Here is a 21,628-nt window from a genome sequence, read left to right on the forward strand (position 1 = left end):
ATTATAAGCTTTAAATAGCATGGTGGTTGCTAGGTTATAAAACATTGTCACTTCAACTAGGAATATTTTCAGGATATTGTCTTCAGAAGAGTCTAGACACCTATCACTTCTATACCAAAATGTCTCCTCAAATTGTCACAGACTGGATAACTAAAAAATATACCTAGCCTGACTAGTCAGAGCATCAAATAGAAAAGACAAGAACTGAAAGTCTGTATAAAAGAACACATGTGTTTTAAAATTAGGGTTCGATATAAGTTAAACTAAAAAAAATAAAAGCTTCATTAAAATATTGGCCTCAAAAATATGTGTACTTTGGTTCAATTTCTCATCTCCCACCCAGGAACATATACATCAGAAATTTATATTTATGTGCATGTTCACACACATGTATGCATGTTTGTGGTACATGGGTATACTGAGGTCTTTTGACAATGCAACTGAACACAGATGCATGTACCTTTTTTTTTTTTTTGCATCTGGCTTTATGTGGTTGCTAGGAAAATAAATCTGGACTGGCACTGGTAGATTTTGCCAGCAAGTGACTTTAACCACTGAGTAGCCTCCCCTGTCCCCATACAATTTTTTTAAAGAAAACTAATTTATAAATTTAAGACCTTCATTAATGTTCATTCTTTTTAAAAAAATTTTATTAATTTATTTTTTATTTTCACAATTTTTATTAACATTTTCCATAGTTATAAAAAATATCCCATGGTAGAGCCGGGCGTGGTGGCGCACGCCTTTAATCCCAGCACTTGGGAGGCAGAGGTAGGAGGATCGCCTTGAGTTCAAGGCCACCCTGAGACTACAGAGTTAATTCCAGGTCAGCCTGGACCAGAGTGAGACCCTACCTAGAAAAAAAAAAAAAATCCCATGGTAATACCTCCCCCTCCCACACTTTCCCCTTTGAAATTCCATTCTTCATCATATTACCTCCCCATCTGAATCATTGTACTTACATATATACAATACCAACCTATTAAGTACCCTCCTCCCTTCCTTTCTCTTCCCTTTATATCTCCTTTTTAACTTACTGGCCTCTGCTACTAAGTATTTTCCTTCTCACGCAGAAGCCCAATCATCTGTAGCTAGGATCCACATATGAGGAAGAACATGTGGCTCTTGGCTTTCTGGGCCTGGGTTACCTCACTTAGTATAATCCTTTCCAGATCCATCCGTTTTTCTGCAAATTTCATAACTTCATTTTTCTTTACCACTGAGTAGAACTCCATTGTATAAATGTGCCACATCTTCATTATCCACTCATCAATTGAGGGACATCTAGGCTGGTAATGTTTATTCTTAACAGTAATGAACTACGCCATATAATTCTTGTACTATAAAAAAGAATCTTTAACTGAAAAACTAGACTTCAAAATTATGGGGGGTATGGGGGAAACAATACTATAGATATACAATGAAGTATGGGGGACTTAATTATCAAGGTAAAGAACTGGTAAATAACATCTCATTCCTCATAGCAGAGCTGCATCATATTGTGGGCCAGATCTATTTATTTTGTGTGTGTGTGTGTGTGTGTGTGTATGCACATGTATGTGCAGGTCAGGTGTTATTCCTCAGGTGCCATCCATCCACTTAGTCTCTCAGCCAGTCATAGTGGTGCATGCCTTTAATCCCAGCACTCAGGAGGCACAGGTAGGAGGATTGTAGTGAGTTTAAGTTCACCCTGACACTATATAATGAATTCCAGATCAGCCTGGACTAGAGTGAGACCTTACCTCAAAACAACAACAACAACAAAAAAAAGCAAAAAAAGTCAGGCTTGGGGGTGCACGCCTTTAATCCCAACACTCTGGAAGCAGAGGTAGGAGAACCACTGTGAGTTCAAGGCCAGGCTGAGAGTACAGAATGAATTCTAGGTCGACCTGAGCTAGAGTGAAGAGACCTTACATTCAAGAGAGAGAGAGAGAGAGAAGAAAGGGTCTCTTGCTAGATCTACAGCTTGCCAATTATGCTAGACTGGATGGCCAGCAAGCCCCAGAGATTTCCCTATCTTCACCTCCCCAGTATGGAGATTAAATATATGTACCATCACATTCTGCCTTTTTTTTTTTTTTTTGGTTTTTCGAGGTAGGATCTCACTCTAGCCCAGGCTGCCCTGGAATTCACTATGTACTCTCAGGGTGGCCCTGAACTCACAGTGATCCTCCAACCTCTGAGTAGTACCTTTTGAGTGCTGGGATTAAAGGTGTCTGCCACCATGCCCAGCTCTACACTCTGCTTTTAAAATTGTGTGTGTGTGTGTGTGTGTGTGTGTGTGTTGCTTATTTCAGTGAGAGAGAGAGAGAATGAATAAACAGGTATAACAGGGCCTCTAGCCCTGCAAACATACTCCAGATGCATGTGCCACCTTGTACATCTGGCTTACATGGGTCCTGGAGAATTGATCCTCGGTCCTTTGGCTTTATAGGCAAGCACTTTAACCACTAAGCCATTTCTCCAGCCCTGTTTTTTTTTTTTTTTTTTTTTTAACTTAGATTCTGGGGAACAAACTAAGGTCCTCATACTTTTGAGACAAGCACCTTACCAGATGAACTACCTCCCCAGCCTTTGGGAGTGGGGGACTGTCCTGTACACAGAATTTCAACAGCTCCCTAGTCTACGTATTAGATGCAATAATACTAGCATTTTCCACCAGTCACCATTATAACAATCAACAATTTCTCTAGATGCTGCCAAAAGTTCCTGTGGGAGGCATGGAAAGACAAAGAAAAATGACATTTACCTGAGAACAACTACTTTGTAAAGTAGTAAACCTGGAACAAAAGTGCTGCTTTTGTAAAAACTGTAGGTGGAAATACGTAGTATGGTTCAAGCACTGAAGGATAACATCAGCAGTGATGATACAGAAAAAAAGGGCACAAGGCTTTGAGTTAGAGATCCAGGCCCACTCCCTCATCTGAAGATGGTAGAACTAACCAAATAGATCAACGAAGTCATGAGGATCAAAAAATAAAAGCATATGTAAAATACTTTACAAATCACAAATGTTAGTAAAATAAAAATTATTATACTAGACAATTATATTATAAGAAAAAACTAAAGATTATGAATTCCTTAAAAATAAAATATAGCCGGGTGTGGTGGCACATGCCCTCAAACCCAGCACTCAGGAGGCAGAAGTAGGAGGATTACCCTGAGTTTGGGGACAGCCTGTGACTACATAGTAAATTCCAGGTGAGCCTGAGTTAGAATGAGATCCTACCTCAAACAAACAAACAAAAAATATATATGTAATTATTCTAAGGTTAAAACATAGTTTAAAATTCCAGTTGTTTAAATAATGTGTAAATTTAATAAAATAAGTTGTGATATTATGGCACTGATAAGATACCTGATAACATGTAAAAAACCCAGTTCTAGAAATTCTTCATTAAAACAATAAGGCTAACACTATGGTTAGAGCTATCTGAACAGATTAGTCTGTGATATAAATAGTGGAACTCAAAGAAGCTAACTTAATCTCTTACTGAAAGTAAAAGACAAAACAAGAAATTTTAAAGATTGGAATGATTCCTGAAATCCCTAAAGCTAATTTATTGCAATTGTTTGCTTTTCCCATCCAACAGCTGTTAGCCATTTTTGGGTTTAAGTTCACAAAAACAAACCATGAATAAAAATCATAGGTCACCAAAACTGCATTAGAATTTTCAGCCACAAGCACTTTTCATGCAAATACAAAATATCCCTTTGAAATTTATTAATCATTGAGAACAAATGAGACACTACACCTTTCTAAAGGTACTAAAAACTTCAAGGCAACAAATAATCATGATGATCATCTACCTATAGTTTCTTTCAAATAGTATAAGAAAAACTGACAAACAGACTTCATGAAACATAATGCTCTATGAAAATCACCAACTGAAGTCAGTAAAACAAAAACTTAAAAAATGAACTTTTTTGTTTTGCCTTTCAGCTATAATACTGCTTCTTCTGTGTTCATAATTCCTTTTCTTTATGAAAGAACTCTCAACTCATCTTTCATTACCTTCTTATTCCTGTGGACCTTTAACCTACTTCAGTTGACCTCATGATTCCTCTTTTTCCCCCCAAATTCACGGTATACAAATAACATTAAGTGATATGATAAAATGATAGCTGATGTTTCAGGAATATTTTTAAACCAAATGTTTTACTTGTGTCTACTAACTTAGGTTGCAAGATAATTCTGAGACAGGCATCTTTATTTATTCTTGGTTTTTAGATGTAGCAACAGAGGAACAATGATCTAAACAACATAGGGAATATACAGTATTTGACTACATTAGTTTAGATCAATGTTTGTAACTATGGTAGAACACGCTGTTTTTTTCTTTGTGAGTTTTCATTCTTCTGGAAATTTTTTGTTCAGTTAACTAACACACGCCATGCCTTTCTGGTTGCCCTCTTGTGGCTAATGTGCCCACAACTTACATTTTTTTGGTCTTTTCTCTCTGTCCCATAACGCTGACTTCTCTCAAATAACAACCTTTGAAAACCCAAATATTTGCTGCCATGAAACAGTCAAAATCAATATAAATAATTTCCTTCAGATTCTCCCTGTCCCTCGTGACTGTTTTCTTTCCTCCAGTTCAGGCTTTAACTCCAGGAAACACTTATTCCTGACCCTCTTGCAGCTCTACAAACTAAGCCCTTCCTTGTTGTTCCAAATGTATTCTTTCCTTCCTTCCTTCCCACCCCCCCCCTTTTAAAAACTCAATCAATTAATCACAATTTTACAGTTAGAATGTGAAAATAGGTTCCTGGGCACACATTGCTTATCCAGTTCTACTACAACCAACCAAAATGATCTGTGTGCCTTCTGTATTGACCAGGTCATTCCCTTCATCAAAAGCTTATAATGGGGGCTAGGGAGATGGCTCCACAGTTAAGTGCACCTCCTGCACAAGAGGGCCTGAGATCACCCAAGTCTGAATCTCCAGGACTGGTGTAAACATAGCCACACATGTCTGTAACTCTAGTCCTGTGGGGAGCAGAGACCATAGAATCACTGAGGATCTCAAGACAACAGCCATCTCTGGGATCACTGAGAGACTCCACTGTAGAGTAAAAACAGGTGAGTAAATGATGGAGGGGAACACCCAATGTTCTTCACCAGCCACCACATCAGCACATATAAGTGCAGGCTACACACACACACATGCTCAAAATTAAATTTGTTTGAGGCTACCCTGAGACGATATAGTGAATTCCAGGTCAGCCTGTGCTATAGTGAAAAAATAAAATAAAATAAATATATATATTTGTAATAAGACTGGAGAGATGGCTTTGTGGTTAAGAGTGCTTGCTGCTTCAACACTGAGAGCCTCTTAGCATGGAGACCACCAAGTTTGACCCCCTAGAACCTAAAGAGCCCATGTAAAAAGCTGGACATGGCCATGCATGTCTGTAACCTCAGTCTGCAGGGGAAGGCAGTGGGGGAGGGATGAGAGACCACAGAATTTCTGGGGCTCACTTCCAGACAGCAGCTTCAGGTTAAGGGAGAGGCTGTCACAAAGATGTATGCTCATGAAAGATAAGAGGACACTCAACATTCTCCTTTGGCCTTCACATGCACACACATGGGGCACATGAATTTGCACACACACGTATACACCACACATCAGACTATATACATGTATACATACATGTTTTTGAAAAAGCTTGGAATAGATCCCACTGGTGAGTGAATTATAAAATATCTTAAATCTCCTGTTAAAACTATCAACTACATTCAAGCATTTTCTGGCTTCTTTCTTTGTTCACATACCCTTTGTGTGTCAGAACCTTACTCAACCTCAGTTAACTGTGTGATATCCATCTCAGCTCATCTTCCTAATTCCCCTACATCTATGCCAACTATCTGCAATAGATGTAGACTCTTTCCCAAGCCTTGAGGACTTATATTAGGACTTTGTACTTCTCATGATCTAACTTATTGTAGCTATTTCAACATTGGTTCCTATTTTGAAAAAAAAAATTGCCAGGTTTGGTGGTTCATACCTGTAATCTGAGTGCTTGGGAAGTTAAGGTAGGAGGATTACTGAGAGTTCAAGGACAGCCTGCGTGGCAGAGTGAGTTCCAGGTCAGCTTGAGACACAGTGAGGCCCTGCTTCAGAAACTTTATTAAGTACAATTCCATATTTGGAACTTTGAATTTATAAATCTGACTGAATCTTTAGGATATGCACCACACATCTTTTCTATGGAACCATGGGTCCTTTCCTATTTTTTGAGAATGTTAGACCCTTTGGTTGCAAGAACTATGCTTTGGTCATCTCTGTCTTAACCCTAAATGACAACAAGCTACGATGGCTCTGTACATGCTTTTGAGTCATACCACTGAGGGTAGAGGAGGTACTTTTATTTTCATCCAACAAACACAGTATATTATTAGTCTATGTATATCTTCTACTCCACCAGCGCCCGTCGCCCTGTGGCTCTTTCCCAGACTATGCCTACTATCAAGATGAGATACACTGCACAGGAGTAGACCAACAAGCATTTTCTCTTAAAGCGCTTTTACTCCATGTTATTGACTGCATTTATTATAGTTTCTTTCACAGGCTCTGGAGAGCTGAGCATCACCTCTGGCCAATGTTATCCAAGGAAAACACTTCGGGCAATAACAGCTCTCTGTTGGTGAAGCAGCGAGCTGGTAACTGAAGCCTGGCTTCGAAATGAACTCGCACACAGGAGACATTTCAGAGGCAATGAAGACGCAAGACACAGGGACAGTTAAGGTCAATAAGCAAAAGCACATGCCACGTGCTGCCTTTATAGGCAAGGGAAGTCCAACTTGTGGGGGGGGGGCAGTGCCAGGGATTTTTTTCCCTCTTTGCTCTTATCATTTTAACTTATAACAGAAGCAATAGTAGACCAAACAATATGATAGAATTTCATGTACTGCTCAGAGTTTCAAAATGTATCACTAGTCACTTTTATACTGATTGTTACTATTTTTTTTTTTTTTTTTTGGTTTTTCGAGGTAGGGTCTCACTCTAGCCCAGGCTGACCTGGAATTCACTATGGAGTCTCAGGGTGGCCTCGAACTCACAGCGATCCTCCTACCTCTGCCTCCCGAGTGCTGGGATTAAAGGCGTGAGCCACCATACCCGGCTAACTATTTTTTATTTATACAGTCACTGTGTGTGTGTCACAGAGCATGTGTGGAGGTAAGAGAACAACTTTCAGGCCGGGTGTGGTGGCACATGCCTTTAATCCCAGCACTCGGGAGGCAGAGGTAGGAGGATCGCCATGAGTTCGAGGCCACCCTGAGACTACATGGTGAATTCCAGGTCAGCCTGAGCCAGAGTGAGACCCTACCTCGAAAAACCAAAAAAAAAAAAAAAAAAAGAACAACTTTCAGGAGGCAGTCCTTGCTGTCCACCTCATTTAAGGCAGAGTTTCTCTCCCTGGATTTAGCTCTGTGTTCTTGCTGCATTCACTATGAGTTTTGGGGAAATCCTCTTGTCTCCACCTCCCCATCTTGCTATGAGCATGCTCGGATCATAGAATCCCAAGACTGCTTCACGTGCCTTCAGGCTTTGCTACCTGGGGTCTGGGGAGAAGTGAACTCAAGTACTCAGGTTTGAGTGGCAAGCACTTTAGCCACTGAGTCATCACCCTAGCCCCTGATTACTGCCTTTTTAAATAAATTTTATAAACCTAAAATTCACACAGCATAATTCAAGAATACAAAAAATAATAAAGTGCACATTTAGTGTACTCTTTAGTATAGTCAGAGTTGTATCATCACTAAAATCACTGTTGGAACATTTTCATTATCTCAAAATGAACCATGCACTTATCTGAAGATTCTCCCCTAACCCCCCCACCCTTATGCCCCAGAAAATATACTTTCTCGACGGTTGCATTAAAATGGACATTTCATATGAATGGAATGTTGATGTGATCATTTGTGACTGCTTTTTTTGGGGGGGGGGTTCGAGGTAGGGTATCACTCTAGCTCAGGCTGACCTGGAATTCACTATGTAGTCTCAGGGTTGCCTCGAACTCACAGTGATCCTCCTACCTCTGCCTCCCAAGTGCTGGAATTAAAGGCATGCGCCACCGCACCCAGCCTTGTGACTGCTTCTTTAACCTGCACCAGTATGACAGGAAGAATGTAGACTCTTTTGAAGGGGCCTGAGTGCTCAAGGAGTGTCCTGTTCTTCAAAGTCTGCTTTATTCCCCCCTGGATTAACAAATTGGCACCTACCTGGTATTGTGGAGTACAAGAAATGCAGGAAAGAGAGGGTCATTGAGTTTATAACACAGTCTTGTGTTTTGGAAATGGCCATGGGCAGTGTGAAGCAGGTTTGCTGGATGCCTGCATGGAGACCCGATGGAGCCATGAGGATAAACCGTGGGTTGCAGTGGAGATGCCGGGACCACGAGATGGCTGCCAAGGAGAGCTGCCAGCCCAGATGAAGTTTTCCAGGTCTGTGAGTAGCCTAGCTGGAGGGGCAGAATTGGAATGCCAGAGACTTGTTGCTGGTTAGAATTATCAGACTTGGAGATTTGTCACTGGCTTAAGTTTTTGGACTTGGAGCTACAGAGTTTGGTGTTTGCCCTGTTTAAATCATGTATTGCTTGAATACTTCTTTGCTATGTGCAATGCCATCTTTTGCAGTGTGAATGTTTATTCTGTGCCATTATGGGTTTTTTGGGGGATTTTTGGTATTATGACTCAGTTAAAAGACATGGACTATGGGAATGTTTGAACATCACTAGGATTGATAAAAACTATGGGGACTTTTAAAGTTGAACTGAATGCCTTGTATTTTACATCATGTATCAATATCAGTTTATGGGAGCGAGGGGTGGAAATGTGGTGGTTTGATTCAGGTATCCCCCATAAACTTAGGTGTTCTGGATGCTAGGTTCCCCACTGATGGCAATTGGAAATTAAAACCTCCTGGAGGCAGTGCATTGTTGGGGGCGGGCTTATGGGTATCATAGCCAGCTTCTCCTTGCCAGTGTTTGGCACACTCTCCTGTTGCTATTGTCTACCTTATGTGGGCCAGGGAGTGATGTCCACCCTCTACTCATGCCATTGTTTTCCCCTATCATTGTGGAGCTTCTCCTCAAGCCTGTAAGCCAAAATAAACCTAGTGGTAGTTTGATTCAGATATCCCCAACAAACTTAGGTGCTCTGAATGCTAGGTTTCCAGCTGATGGAGATTTGGGAATTAACACCTCCTGGAGGGAGTGTATTGGTGGGGGCTTATGGGTATTATAGCCAGTTTCCCCAAACCAGTGTTTGGCACACTCTCCTATTGCTATTGTCCACCTTATGTTAGTCAGGGGTGATGTCCACCTTCTGCTCATGCCATTGTTTTCCCCTGCCATTGTGGAGCCAAAATAGACCTCTATTTTTCCCACATGCTGTTCTTGGTCAGGTGATTTCTACCAGCAATGCGAACCTAACGGCAACAGTGAAGTGGTACCAAGGAATGGGGTTGCTGCTAGACACCTGACTGTGTGGCTTTGGCCTTTTGAAGCTGATTTTTCAAGAGGAATGTGGAAGGATTTGAAACCTTGGCCTAAGAGATGCCTTGCCGTGCTATAAGTATAGCTTGATGGGCTATTCTGGTCAGAGTTGAAATACCTGAATGCAATAAGAACTATGGACTGTGAGGTTTGGCTTTTGAAGGTAAGAGTTTTGCTTGGACTGGGCTGGCAGTTTGTGCAAAAAGCTTGCTATTATGTCCGTGTCCTGAGAAGTTGTGCAGGGTTGCTCTACGTAGAAATGAACTGATGTGAGCAGAGGGATATGGCACAGAAAGAAAAATCTTTGGGTGAACTATTGCCTGTTCAGCTGCAATTGAGAGATTACAACCTTTGAGATTGGGCCAGCTGACCTGCACTGGGGCAACAGGAAGAATGTAGACTCTTTTGAAGGGGACTGAGTGCTCAAGGAGTGTCCTGTTCTTCAACATCTGCCTTATAACCCCTGGATTAACAAAATGGCACCTTACCTGGTATTGTGGAGTATAAGAAATGCAGGAAAGAGAGGGTCATTGCTGGTTAGAATTAGTGGACTTGGAGATTTATCACTAACTTGAGTTGTTGGACTTGAAGCTACAGAGTTTGATGTTTGCCCTGGCTGTTTAAACTCTTGTATTGGCTGAATATTTCTTTGCTATGCTAAATGCCACCTTTTGCAGTGTGAATATTTATTCTGTGCCATTATAGGTTTTGGGGGTATTATGGCTCAGTTAAAAGACCTTGGATTATAGGGATATATGAACATCATTGGAAATGATAAAAACTATGGGGACTTTGAAAGATGAACTAAATGCATTGCATTTTACATCATGGATGGGTAATAGTTTATGGGGACCAGGGGTGGAGTGTGGTGGTTTGACTCAGGTATCCCCTATAAACTTAGGTGTTCTGAATGCTAGGTTCCCAGCTGATGGAGACTTGGGAATTAATGCCTCCTGGAGGGAGTGTTGTTGGGGTGGGCTTATGGGTGTTATATCCAGTGTCCCCTTGCTAGTGTTTGGCACACTCTCCTGTTGCTATTGTCCAACTTATGGTGGCCAGGAGGTGATGTCCACCCTCTGCTCATGCCCTCATGGAGCTTCCCCTCGAGCCTATAAACCAAAATAGACCTCTTTTTCCCCACAAGCTGCTCTCAGTTGGGTGATTTCTACCAGCAATGAGAACCTGACTGCAAAAAGTCTTTTTCTCCATATAGTCTAGCTCCACAAGCTCTTCCCATGAAATGTTCTCCAGGTCCATGTGCTTGACCAAGGGCATGTGCAGAAACTGGCCCTTGATAAAGAAGTCAACCTCCACATGCTTGTGCAATTCATTTTTGGCCTGCAGCTGTTTGTTAGTGACCCTATTGGGGTCAGCAGATTCAGAGGCAGTAGGAATTGAGAAAGGATCATCATCTGCTGTGTATTTCCTTTTTTTAAAATTTGCAAATTGGTTTTTATTTTATTTTTAAAACTTATTTTTATTATTAGATATGGACATATTTTGTGTGTAAACATCACATGTTGGCACCATCCTTTCCCACCTCCCTGCTCCTTTTCTGAAGAGGCCTTCCTCACTGGGGATGCAGGTCAACCCATGGGGATTGTGGGTCATGCATTATGAGGGAGAGGCAATGTCTCTGTGTTGTGTAGTTCTTGTTTTAAGTATAAAAGCGTGCCTGGAGCTGAGCCAAGGCGGGAAGGACACACGAGATTTGTCCACAGAAATGTATGGGTTGGTGGCTCAAAAATTATACCTCCAGGGAAGCAAGAAGCAATGCTGATGTCTGCTGGCTGCTTTCTTCCTTAGGGTTTCCTCAGCAGGAGTCTAGACTCATTTTTAAACTCGAATTTCATTTTTACATCACTGAGCTGTAGGAATTCTATATACAATTCTCTTATCAAGTATACGATTTGCAGTATTCTTCTCATTATATGCTTTTTTTCCCCCCACTTTCTGGGTAGTGTTATTTGAAATACAAAAGGCTTTAATGGGGATGCTCAATTTGTTTTCTTATGGTACTTATACTTTTAGCATATCTAAAAATATTCTGCCTACTCAAAACTCACAAATATTTATGCCTACGATTTTTTTTTGAGAAGTTTAAAGCTTTAGCACTTATACATAGATCTGTGTTCCATTTGGAGGTAAGTGTTATATATGGTATAATGTGGATATCCAGTTGTCCCAGTTCCTTTGTTCAGAGCAGATCAATATTGAGATATAAATGCATCTATCACCTGGAAATTTCTTTCATGTCCTTTCCCAGTCCACAACCACTGACTCAGCCCTAAAGACCATAATTTCACAGCATGTACTGACATTAAATAACTTTGCTTGCCCTTAAACTCCAAATAAATGAACTCATATGTAAATCTTTGGTTATTACCTTGCTTTCTTTATTAGAAGTTTACAAAAATTGGGGCTGGGGAAATGGCTTAGCGGTTAAGGCGTTTGCCTATGAAGCCTAAAGATCCCGGTTTGATTCCCCATGGACCCACATAAGCCAGATGCACAAGGGGCGCATGTGTCTGGAATTCATTTACAGTTTACAGTGGCTGGAGGGCTGGCATGCCCATTATCTCTTCCCCTCTGCCTCTTTCTCTCAAACAAATAAATAAATAAATTTTTTTTTTAAAGTTTACCCCAATCTAGTTTTTCAGATTTTCATTGGCTTTGTGATTCTACAATGAGGGAACAGTCTGGATCCAAAATGGCTCAGAATGCACATCCTCAGCAAAGGGCACTACATGTGCACGCTCAGAAAAGTGCAGTCGGGCAGATGGCCAGATTGATTACCAGCCTGTGTCTTTTATTTGAACATGGTTTGAACAGTAGCTGCCCTTAACTGGCTGACATTCAGCTACTTTTTAGGACAGTAGGTCATAATCTGTGTACATATCAAGTTAATAGTTTACTCGGTCAAACTGTAAAGCCAAACTTGAACACGTAGAAAAGCGCTTTAGGTGAAACTCAACGAGCTCAACAGCATAAACTTTGAAATACATCCATATTACCACATCTAACAACAGTTTCCTTGTTTTGTGTTTTTTTTTTGGTGGGGGGTAGGGTCTCACCGTAGCCCAGACTGACCTGAAACTCACTCTGTGTAGTCCCAGGTTGGCCTCCAATTCACAGTGAATCCCCCAAGTGCTGGGATTAAAGGTAGGTACTACCACACATGGCCTATCAATAATTTAATTCCTATTTATTTAGTTATTTCTGTCTTGGGTACACTATGCTGGGTTAGGTGCTCTATCACTGGAATATATTCTGAGCACATTTAAAATTTTTACTTTGAGACAGGGTATTAATAAGTTTCCCAGGTTGGCCTGAAACATACATAATAGGTCAAGCTGATCTTGAATTTGTGATCTTCCTGCCTCAGCCCTCTGAGTAGCTGAGATGAAGCCTGTGCTATTAGGCCCTGCTTAATTAATTTATTATTTTTTGAGGTAGGGTCTCACTCTAGCCCAGGCTGACCTGGAATTCACTGTGTAATCTCAGGGTGGCCTTGAACTCACGGCAATCCTCCTAAGTTTGTTTCCCCAGTGCTGGAATTAAAGGCGTGCGCGACATGCCCGGCTTTAATTTATTTTTATTGCTAAAAAGAACTTCACTGCACATATCCAGTTTTATTTATTTATTCTAATGTTGAAAGTCACTTGAATTGTTTCCAGTTTTTGACTATTATGTGGTGCTGAGGATAGAACACAGAGCTTTGTGTGAGGCAAGAACTCTTCCACTGAACCACACATTTAGACACAGGCTGTTACAAATAAGTTGGTATTAACATGTTTGTACTAATCATTTTTTGGCAAATGCATTTATTTCCATAATGTATGTACCTAGTAGCAGAATAACTGGCTCATAGAATAGGTATATGTTTATCTGTAGTAGATACTGACAGTTTTCTGTAATTGTAACAATTTACATTCTCACTAACAATGTTTAAGAGAGTCTCTTAAACACAAATGCACTGCTAGTTCTTTTAATTATAGCCCCTGTGGTGGGTAAGCAGTGTAATTGGTCTGTGGTTTAAATGTGCATTTCTTTAATTACTGAGAACATTAAACATCTTTTCATATGTATACTGGCCATCTGGGCAGCTTCTTTTGTAAAATTCCTGTTCAAGTCTTCTGCCCACATTAAATAGTGTCATTAATCTTTCTTGAAAATTGACCTATAGCGGGGAGGCCTGCTCCATGGGAGGGAATACATGCTTGGCACTGAAAACCTAATAAAAAGCATGTGGCACAGAGGAGGTCATGAGCCCTAGGAGTGTAATGACTGCTCTTGTCTGCCTAAATGCATATGTTATGCTCACCAAACTGCCCTGTAGGCACTTGACTAAACATCCATAAACATCTGTTAATGCTGCTCTCACTTTTGTTTAGAGAAGCTCCTCTTTTCAGATGGTGGGGACCACTAGGAGGACCCAAAGGGCGCCACAGTGCTGAGAAGTGACAGAGGGGCATTCCACACTAAATCTATCACATCTTTCAAGGCTCAGGGTCCATAGTGGAAGAGGTGTCCGAAAGAATGTAAGAGCCAAAGGAAGGACAGGACTGCTTACTATACAGTCATCCAGTCAGAAATTGGCTACAATATATCCATGCCCTCACAGTGCCTAGCACTACCTACATAGGAGAAGGAAAAGATGGTTACATCAAAATAAGAGAGACTGATGGAGAGAGGGCAGGGATATGATGGAGAGGGGATTTGTGAAAAGAAAAGTGGGGGAGGGGAGGAAATTATCATGGTTTGTTGTCTATAATTATGGAAGTTGTCAATAAAAATTTTTTTTAAAAACTGATTTACAGTGGGTTGGAGAGATGGCTTAGCAGTTATGGCCCTTTTCTGTGAAGCCTGAGGACTCATGTTCGACTCTCCAGGTCCCATGTAAGCCAGATGCATAGTAACACAAGCATGCAAGGTCACATATGCACACAAAGGGAAACACATGTCTGGCGTTCGATTAGTGGCTGGAGGACCTAGCACGCCAATTCTCTCTCTCCCCCTCTCTTACTCTCCATAAAAAAACATGACCTATAGTAAGCCGGGGTTGGTGATGGACACCTTTAATCCCAGCACTCTGGGAGCAGAGGGAGGAGGATCTCAGTGAGTTTGAGGCCAGCCTAGATTAGAGTGAGACCCTGTCTTGGAAAAACCAAAAACAACAAAACTAACCTACAGTATATACCTGATATGAATCTGTACTGTATATATACATTGTGAATCTCTAGGTTGAGGCTTACCTTATCTATAATCTACCCTTCCATCCATCCGATGTCAAGGTCCAGTAGCCCAGGCTAGCCTAGAACTTGTGTTCTCCTGTTTGTATTTCCCCAATATTGCCAGGTTGCAGGCATGTGCCACCACTCCAGGTTTATACAGTTCTAGGGACTGAATCCAGAGCTTTGTGCTGGATAGGCAAACACTGTACCTACTGAGCTACATTCCCAAAACTGTGGCTTGTCTTTTTAGTTTGTGAACAGTTTTCAAGTTTTATCTATTTATTCCTAAGCAGAGAGAGACAAATAGAGAGAAGAAAGACAGAGAGAGAGAGAATGGGCATTCCAGGGTCTCCAGGCACTGCAAACGAACTCTAGATGCATGTGCCCCTTGTGTATCTGGCTTACGTGGGTCCTGGAGAATAGAACCTGGGTCCTTTGGCTTCACAGGCAAATGCCTTACCTGATAAGCCATCTCTCCATACCTCTGTGAATAGTTTTTAAGAAATTATCCTTAGCATATAATCACTGCACAAGATGGTAGTCCCATTATGACATTTTCATGTGTATCATGTACTGGATATATATTTTTTTGGGGGGGAGGGTTCAAGGTAGGGTCTCACTCTAGCCCAGGTTGACCAGGAATTCATTATGTAGTCTCAGGGTGGCCTCAAACTTGAGCCAATCCTCCTACCTCTGCCTCCCAAGTGCTGGGAGTGCACCAAGTGTGCACCACCACGTCCAGCCTTTAAAAATATTTTTTATTAAGTGGAAACTTTGTATGGCTACATCATGTGTTGGTACCACCATATCCCCCCCCCCAACCATAACCTTACACCACTGAGCACTCTCCTTAGTGAGATTGCTGGTCTGAATAGTATTTTAACCAATAAACTTAACTTTAATGATGTCCAATTTTAAGTTTTCTCTTCATGATTACTATTTTTTATGTCCTGCTTAACAAATCTTTTTCTACCCCAAATGCATGAAGCTATCTGTCCCTATTTAGCAAGAGACATCGAACTCATGCATACATGACCACAAAAGGCAGACACCATTGCAATATAGTGGGTATAAAATGATCTTTTTCATACATGGTATGAAACAATTGGATATTTATAAGGGAGAAGAGTGAACTCTCATTCACATCTTCCTCCAGTGCTGGAGATTTGGCCAAGTGGAAGAACACTTGCCTAGTAAGCACAAGACCCTGGATTTGGTCCTCAGCAATGGAAAAAAAAAAAAAGTATCTTCCATGAAACATAAAAAATAATTCAAGAGCTGGAGAGATGGCTTAGTGGTTAAGCACTTGCCTGTGAAGCCTAAGGACCCCAGTTCAAGGCTCAGTTCCCCAGGACCCACATTAGCCAGATGCACAAGGGGGCACATGTGTCTGGAGTTTGTTTGGAGGCCCTGGTGTGCCCATTCTCTCTCTCTCTCTTTCTGCCTCTTTCTCTCTCTGTCATTCTCAACTAAATAAATAAAAATGAATAAAAAAATATTTTCTTTAAGAAAATAATAATAATTCAAGATGAGTTACAGGCCTTAAGTATAAAAGATACTACTACCCATTTTCAGGTAAAATGGGGCATTTGCATGAGTGGTTCTCAGGATTTCATGATACTTGGAAACATTTTGAAGAGGAAGCTCTTGAGACCATGCTCAGAGAATCTGGTTTCCTAGGTCTAAGACATAGAGATTAAGGAACCTGAATTTTTTGTTCTTGGTGGTTTTTTCAGGGCAAGGTCTCACTCTAGCCCAGGCTGACCTGGAACTCATTCTAGCTCTAAAGTGGCCTTGAACTCACAGCAATCCTCTCATCTCAGCCTCCAAAATGCTGGGACTAAACACATGTTCCACCACACCTGGCTGGAGCCTGAATTTTTAACAAATAACCCTAATAATTGTGGTGCTCACAGACATCCTGTTATACTCTGGCAGGCACTGATTTAGATGCATCGAAGAGAGCATCAGAGGCTGGGATAGGGAAGCATACTTGCAGAAAAGTGAATGATGATGGTAAAAAGAGTGTGAAAATGGGCTTTAAATTCAGTAGAGTACAGATAGACAAAGTGATGGACCATGTTTGTTAAACAAATGTGACGATGACATTTACTGTTGGCATCAGCTCTAAGGGGCTGCCCAAATGACCTTTCTAATAGGAGTAGTTCACTTAGTGTTATATTTGTTTTTGCAAACATGATTCAATGCAGGGCACAAAGATCCAAGTCTCAGCTGCCAGAGAGGCTGAGAAGGAAGACTGCTTGCATTCAGGAGTTTGAAATCAGCCTGAGCAATATTTTTATTTTATTTATTTATTTGCAGTCAGAGAGAGAAAAAGAGATAGGAGAGAGAGAAAGAATGAGAATGCCAGGGCCTCTAGCCACTGCAAACAAACTCCAGATCCATGTGCCTCTTGTGTATCTGGCTTACATGGGTCTTGGGGAATTGAACCTGGTTCGTTTGGCTTCACAGACAAATGCCTTAACCACTAAGCCATTTCTCCAGCCCCCTGAGCAATATTTAAAAAACAAACAATATGATGGAGAATGGAATTTCAAAGGAGAAAGTGGGGGGGAGGGAGGGAATTAACATGGGATTTTTTTTTAATAATCATGGAAAATGCTAATAAAAATTAAAAAAAAAAACAAAACAGAAAAAACAAAGCAGCAAGATTCCACTAGAGCTCTGAGAGGTGCAGACTTACAGGCACATGTCTTCCATGAAGCTGGGGCTGTCTCTGTGAGGACAACTCCTGCCCTCTTGACCTGGTGGCTTAGCTCAAACCATGCTAATCTCTCTTCTGAGACCAACTTGGCTTGCTTCCACACAATATTCAGACCCAAATATATGTTACCTAAAATAGTATTTGCATCCCCCAGATTTTTTTTTTTTTTGAGTGGTTATAGGGTCATAACAAAACTAACTGGCAGACAGAGTGTCCCTTATACCCTCTTTGTAGACAACATCCCCCTTCCTGGTGCATGTATGTGCACGTGTGCCACGGTACAAGTGTGGAGGTCAGAGGACAACCTCAGGCACTTGTCCTCCTCTTCCAACTGGCCCTCATGGTTTACTGCTGTGTTTGCCAGGCTAGCTGCTCCACGAGCTTCTGGGATTTTCCTGTCTCTGTCTCCCTTCTTGTGACAGGCCTGCTAGGATTATAGACACACTATAATGTCTGGCTTTGTATAGGTTCTGGGGATCCAAACTCAGGTAATCATGCTTGGATTGAACATGTTGTATCCACTGAGCCTCCTCCCCAGCCCAAGTACTTCCTGTCTTTCTGGTGCTCTTCAATGTTCCAGGTTATCTTGCACTTTCTCTGCCCTAGTCCTTCTGGAATTAACTACATTCCCAAGGAGCAGACCTGGTTCCTTTGAATGGAGAATGGTGTGAGAAACCAAAATCTCGTTGCTAGGCCCTTTCAGCTTCAAAGCAAAGAGATATGTGTGTGTATACTAACCCATGTACATATGCACATCTATGAAAACCATTGTATGCAGCCATTTTTATGTATGCCAACCTAAATGATTTCATACTGTTGTGTGGAACTCTAATCCAACACCACATGGATCATTCTCACCACGTGCCTGGAGGGCCTTGAACTCCCCACTGCAGCACTGCAACACCTGGCAACACCAACTGCCTGCCTGTAATTAATGGTTCCACTTCAGTTTGCACATACAGCACTGAACTATTAGCAGATATTCTTCTGCTTCAAGCACTTAAAAAAGTATTCTATTGCCAGGCACGGTGCTGCATGCCTTTAATCCCAGCACTTGGGAGGCAGAGGTAGGAGGATCACCAAGAGTTTGAGGCCATCCTGAGACTACATAGTGAATTCCAGGTCAGCCTGAGGTAGAGTGAAACCCTACCTCGAGAACATTCCCCCCCAAGTTATATATATATATATATTAGAGAGGGGGGGGGAGAGAGGGGAAGGTAGGGAGAGGGAGAGAAGGAGAGAACTGGCATGCCAAGGACTCCAGCCACTGCAAACAAACTCCAGACATATGTGCCCCATGTGCATCTGGCTTGTGTGGGTCCTGGGGAATAGAACCGAGGTCCTTTTGCTTTGCAAGCAAGTACCCTAAATGCTAAGCCATCTCTCCAGCTCATGCTTCATGCATTTTTATCTTTCTACCATGGCTTATTCTCTTCAGTGCACTTTGCACCTTTGATGAACGTTTACCTTCTATTTTCCTCCTCTATGACAATAGGAGTCCCTATCTGGGTTTAGACTACCTTATGCAATATGGGTGCTCAATTACAACAAAAGAGCTGAGCAACTACACTAATGAATGAAAACTTCCTATGCCTATCACATGAACTGAGGTGTCTCAGCAGGGCTGATCCTAGCCAGCACTAGTTGCTATTCAGTTTTGAGATGTCATGTCTAGTTCAATCAAATCATAGTCCTAGCATATCATTTAGAATCTTCAGCAACTCAACTGATTCTTTCCCCAACTTGCTACAATTAAGGCACCTAACCAAACCAGTGATCATAAACCATCAGTCATCCTCCTATTTTCCCTGAGGGTCTGAGTCCAACCACCACCTTCCCCATTGCCAATTACACCGACTAGAACTTCCTAGACACTTCCATCCTAGTTTAAATGTGCTCTGGCTAGCTACTGATGAATAATTTTCTATAAATTGAACAACATAATCACATTGTAAGTTCAACTAAAACAGTTAGTAAAGCATTATATAAAATAATTAAGGGGTTGATTTTAAATTAATCTTCTAAAAGAACTGTGAAATTAAGTAAAACACTTTTGGAGGAAAAAAAACAAAACCAAACAAATTTTCTCTCTTTTTCCTTGGTGTGGAAGCCTGAGTTTCAAGAACAAAGACAGTAATAGGAAACATATGGAAAGAATCAGTAACAAAATGGACTCTTGGCCCAAATGTGGTCTGCCACGTTTTACATACCAATGTCTCAAGTAATAGACTGAATTTTAACAAAACTGCCAAAGCATCACTTGAAGCACTGAAACATTTTCTCAAATCTTAACTAGAACAAAATAAATCTTGTGAGCTCTTTGTAAAGTATTAATGGAAAACATTATTTTGAGGAACCAAAAACAACCTCGAAGATTTACTTTACCTTATTTGCTCAAGTTTGGAAGACTCTCACCTCCAAAAACTCAACACAAGTTAACTCTGTTTAAATAGGAAAACATGAGCACAAAAATTCATATCCAAGCAAGCTAGCTAGCTGTTACTCTTAAGGAGAGACAGCTCAGTAAAATGAGGACATTTCCTAAGAGCAAAAATAAAGGCAATAGTTACTGGTTAACAGAGGCTCTCATTCTATTTTATTTAAATCTATAAGATTATTTTGTGCACCACAGAAAATAGGCCAATAGTGATATAACTTTAGAGTGTGAGGCACTAGCTTCTATAACCAAGGGATTAATTTTTCTCTTAAAAATAACAAGGAGGTATTCTAGTGGGTGTATTTAAGATTAAGTTGACAGGAAAGACGTACACCTTTATATGGAAAAGCAGTGTCTTAGTCTGTGAAAGCAATGCAAGCCATTGCATTTTAAAATAAGCTAGATGTGAAGCGCCAGCCATATGTTTCTAATTCTGGTTGCTAGCTTTAACAAAGGGAAGCCTGATGGGAACATAAGGCACTGGACAGCCCAGAGGGGTGAAGAAAATTCTGAATTCCACCTTAAATTGCTGAGATACTGGGCTCCAGGTCACAGTGGACCTTAATTTGAAGAATTCTCTGGCATTAAAATGAAAATAAAAACAGTAATCAGTACATGCTGTTTCATTTAGTCTTGTTTGCCTTTCATATTAGAGGAAATTCTTGCCACACCTCAAACCAAAATTAAGGAGAAAAGAAAGAAGTTTAGCCACATAAATCTGACCAAGTGCACAAACATCTTAATTTGAATCCACAGAGTTTTGTATAATGAAAATAAAAACATAATTTTAATTCTACCCAAGTGTTTTCCAAGCCGATTGCATTTGCTTAAATTGCTACAGTAATTCAAGTGCAGCCCCATCAGCCCATCTGGACACAGAGAACTGTGGATTTTAAAGAAATTCAGTTCAAGAGTTTAGGAATTTCTGATTCACTGAAAGGATTTGCAAATTCACCAACCCCTGAAAGCTAAAGCAATTTCAACAGGTATGATGATAAAATCATTTTCAATTTTTAAAGTACATTCCGGTATTTTAAAAAGTATATTGGATTTGCTTGGTACCACAATAGACTGCAACTAGCATAAAAGCACAATTTGGGAAGTAAAATTCAGTAAAAGTTACATTAAAATCTTGATTAGTCAAAAGGTTCAGGTAAAAGGATAATAGAGTGAGTTTAAATTTCTGATTTGAGATTACTCAACAATCTTTGTTCACTTTTTTTTTTTTTCTTTAATTTTGAATGAAGGGAAAGATTTTCAAGTTAAAGGAATCAATCTCCCTTCCTTTCTTGGGTCTGTTTGTGGTTCTCATTTTAATTGACAAAAATCCTGTTAATGCTTTTGAGCCCTTAGACTGAGCAATGCTACTGAGTCTAGTTATAGGAATGATGTGTACTTACATAGTTCACTGAAAATTTTGTCAAATTTTTTCTCTAGTGAGCAGATTCCTCATCTAGAATGCTTTTGTTTTCATTTGTCTCATTCTAAAAGGGAAGATTTGAATATTTTATCCAGTTTATTGAAAAATTTAATTACTTGGGTTTAAGTTAAGTTTTAAGTACAGTGTGGGTAAAAATAATTGAGGCATTACTTTTTAACAGCAGAACAATTTTACAGAGTTAAATTTTACAATGTTGTGGAAGAAACAACAGATAGTAATACTTTATTTTTATATACTAATTTTATGGCATACTAATAGAACAAAGCACATACTAATAGCTCATTTTTAAA

At 40.5% G+C, this 21,628-nt stretch overlaps 1 protein-coding gene across 1 annotated transcript in view; it reads right to left on the bottom strand.

Annotated features, from left to right (window-relative positions):
- Window positions 1-21,628, bottom strand: part of LOC101606926 (centromere protein P) — a 227,992-nt gene that overhangs the window by 139,445 nt on the left and 66,919 nt on the right. The window lies entirely within an intron of this gene.

The sequence above is a fragment of the Jaculus jaculus genome, chromosome 11 (assembly GCF_020740685.1).
Source record: "Jaculus jaculus isolate mJacJac1 chromosome 11, mJacJac1.mat.Y.cur, whole genome shotgun sequence".
Taxonomy (NCBI): domain Eukaryota; kingdom Metazoa; phylum Chordata; class Mammalia; order Rodentia; family Dipodidae; genus Jaculus; species Jaculus jaculus.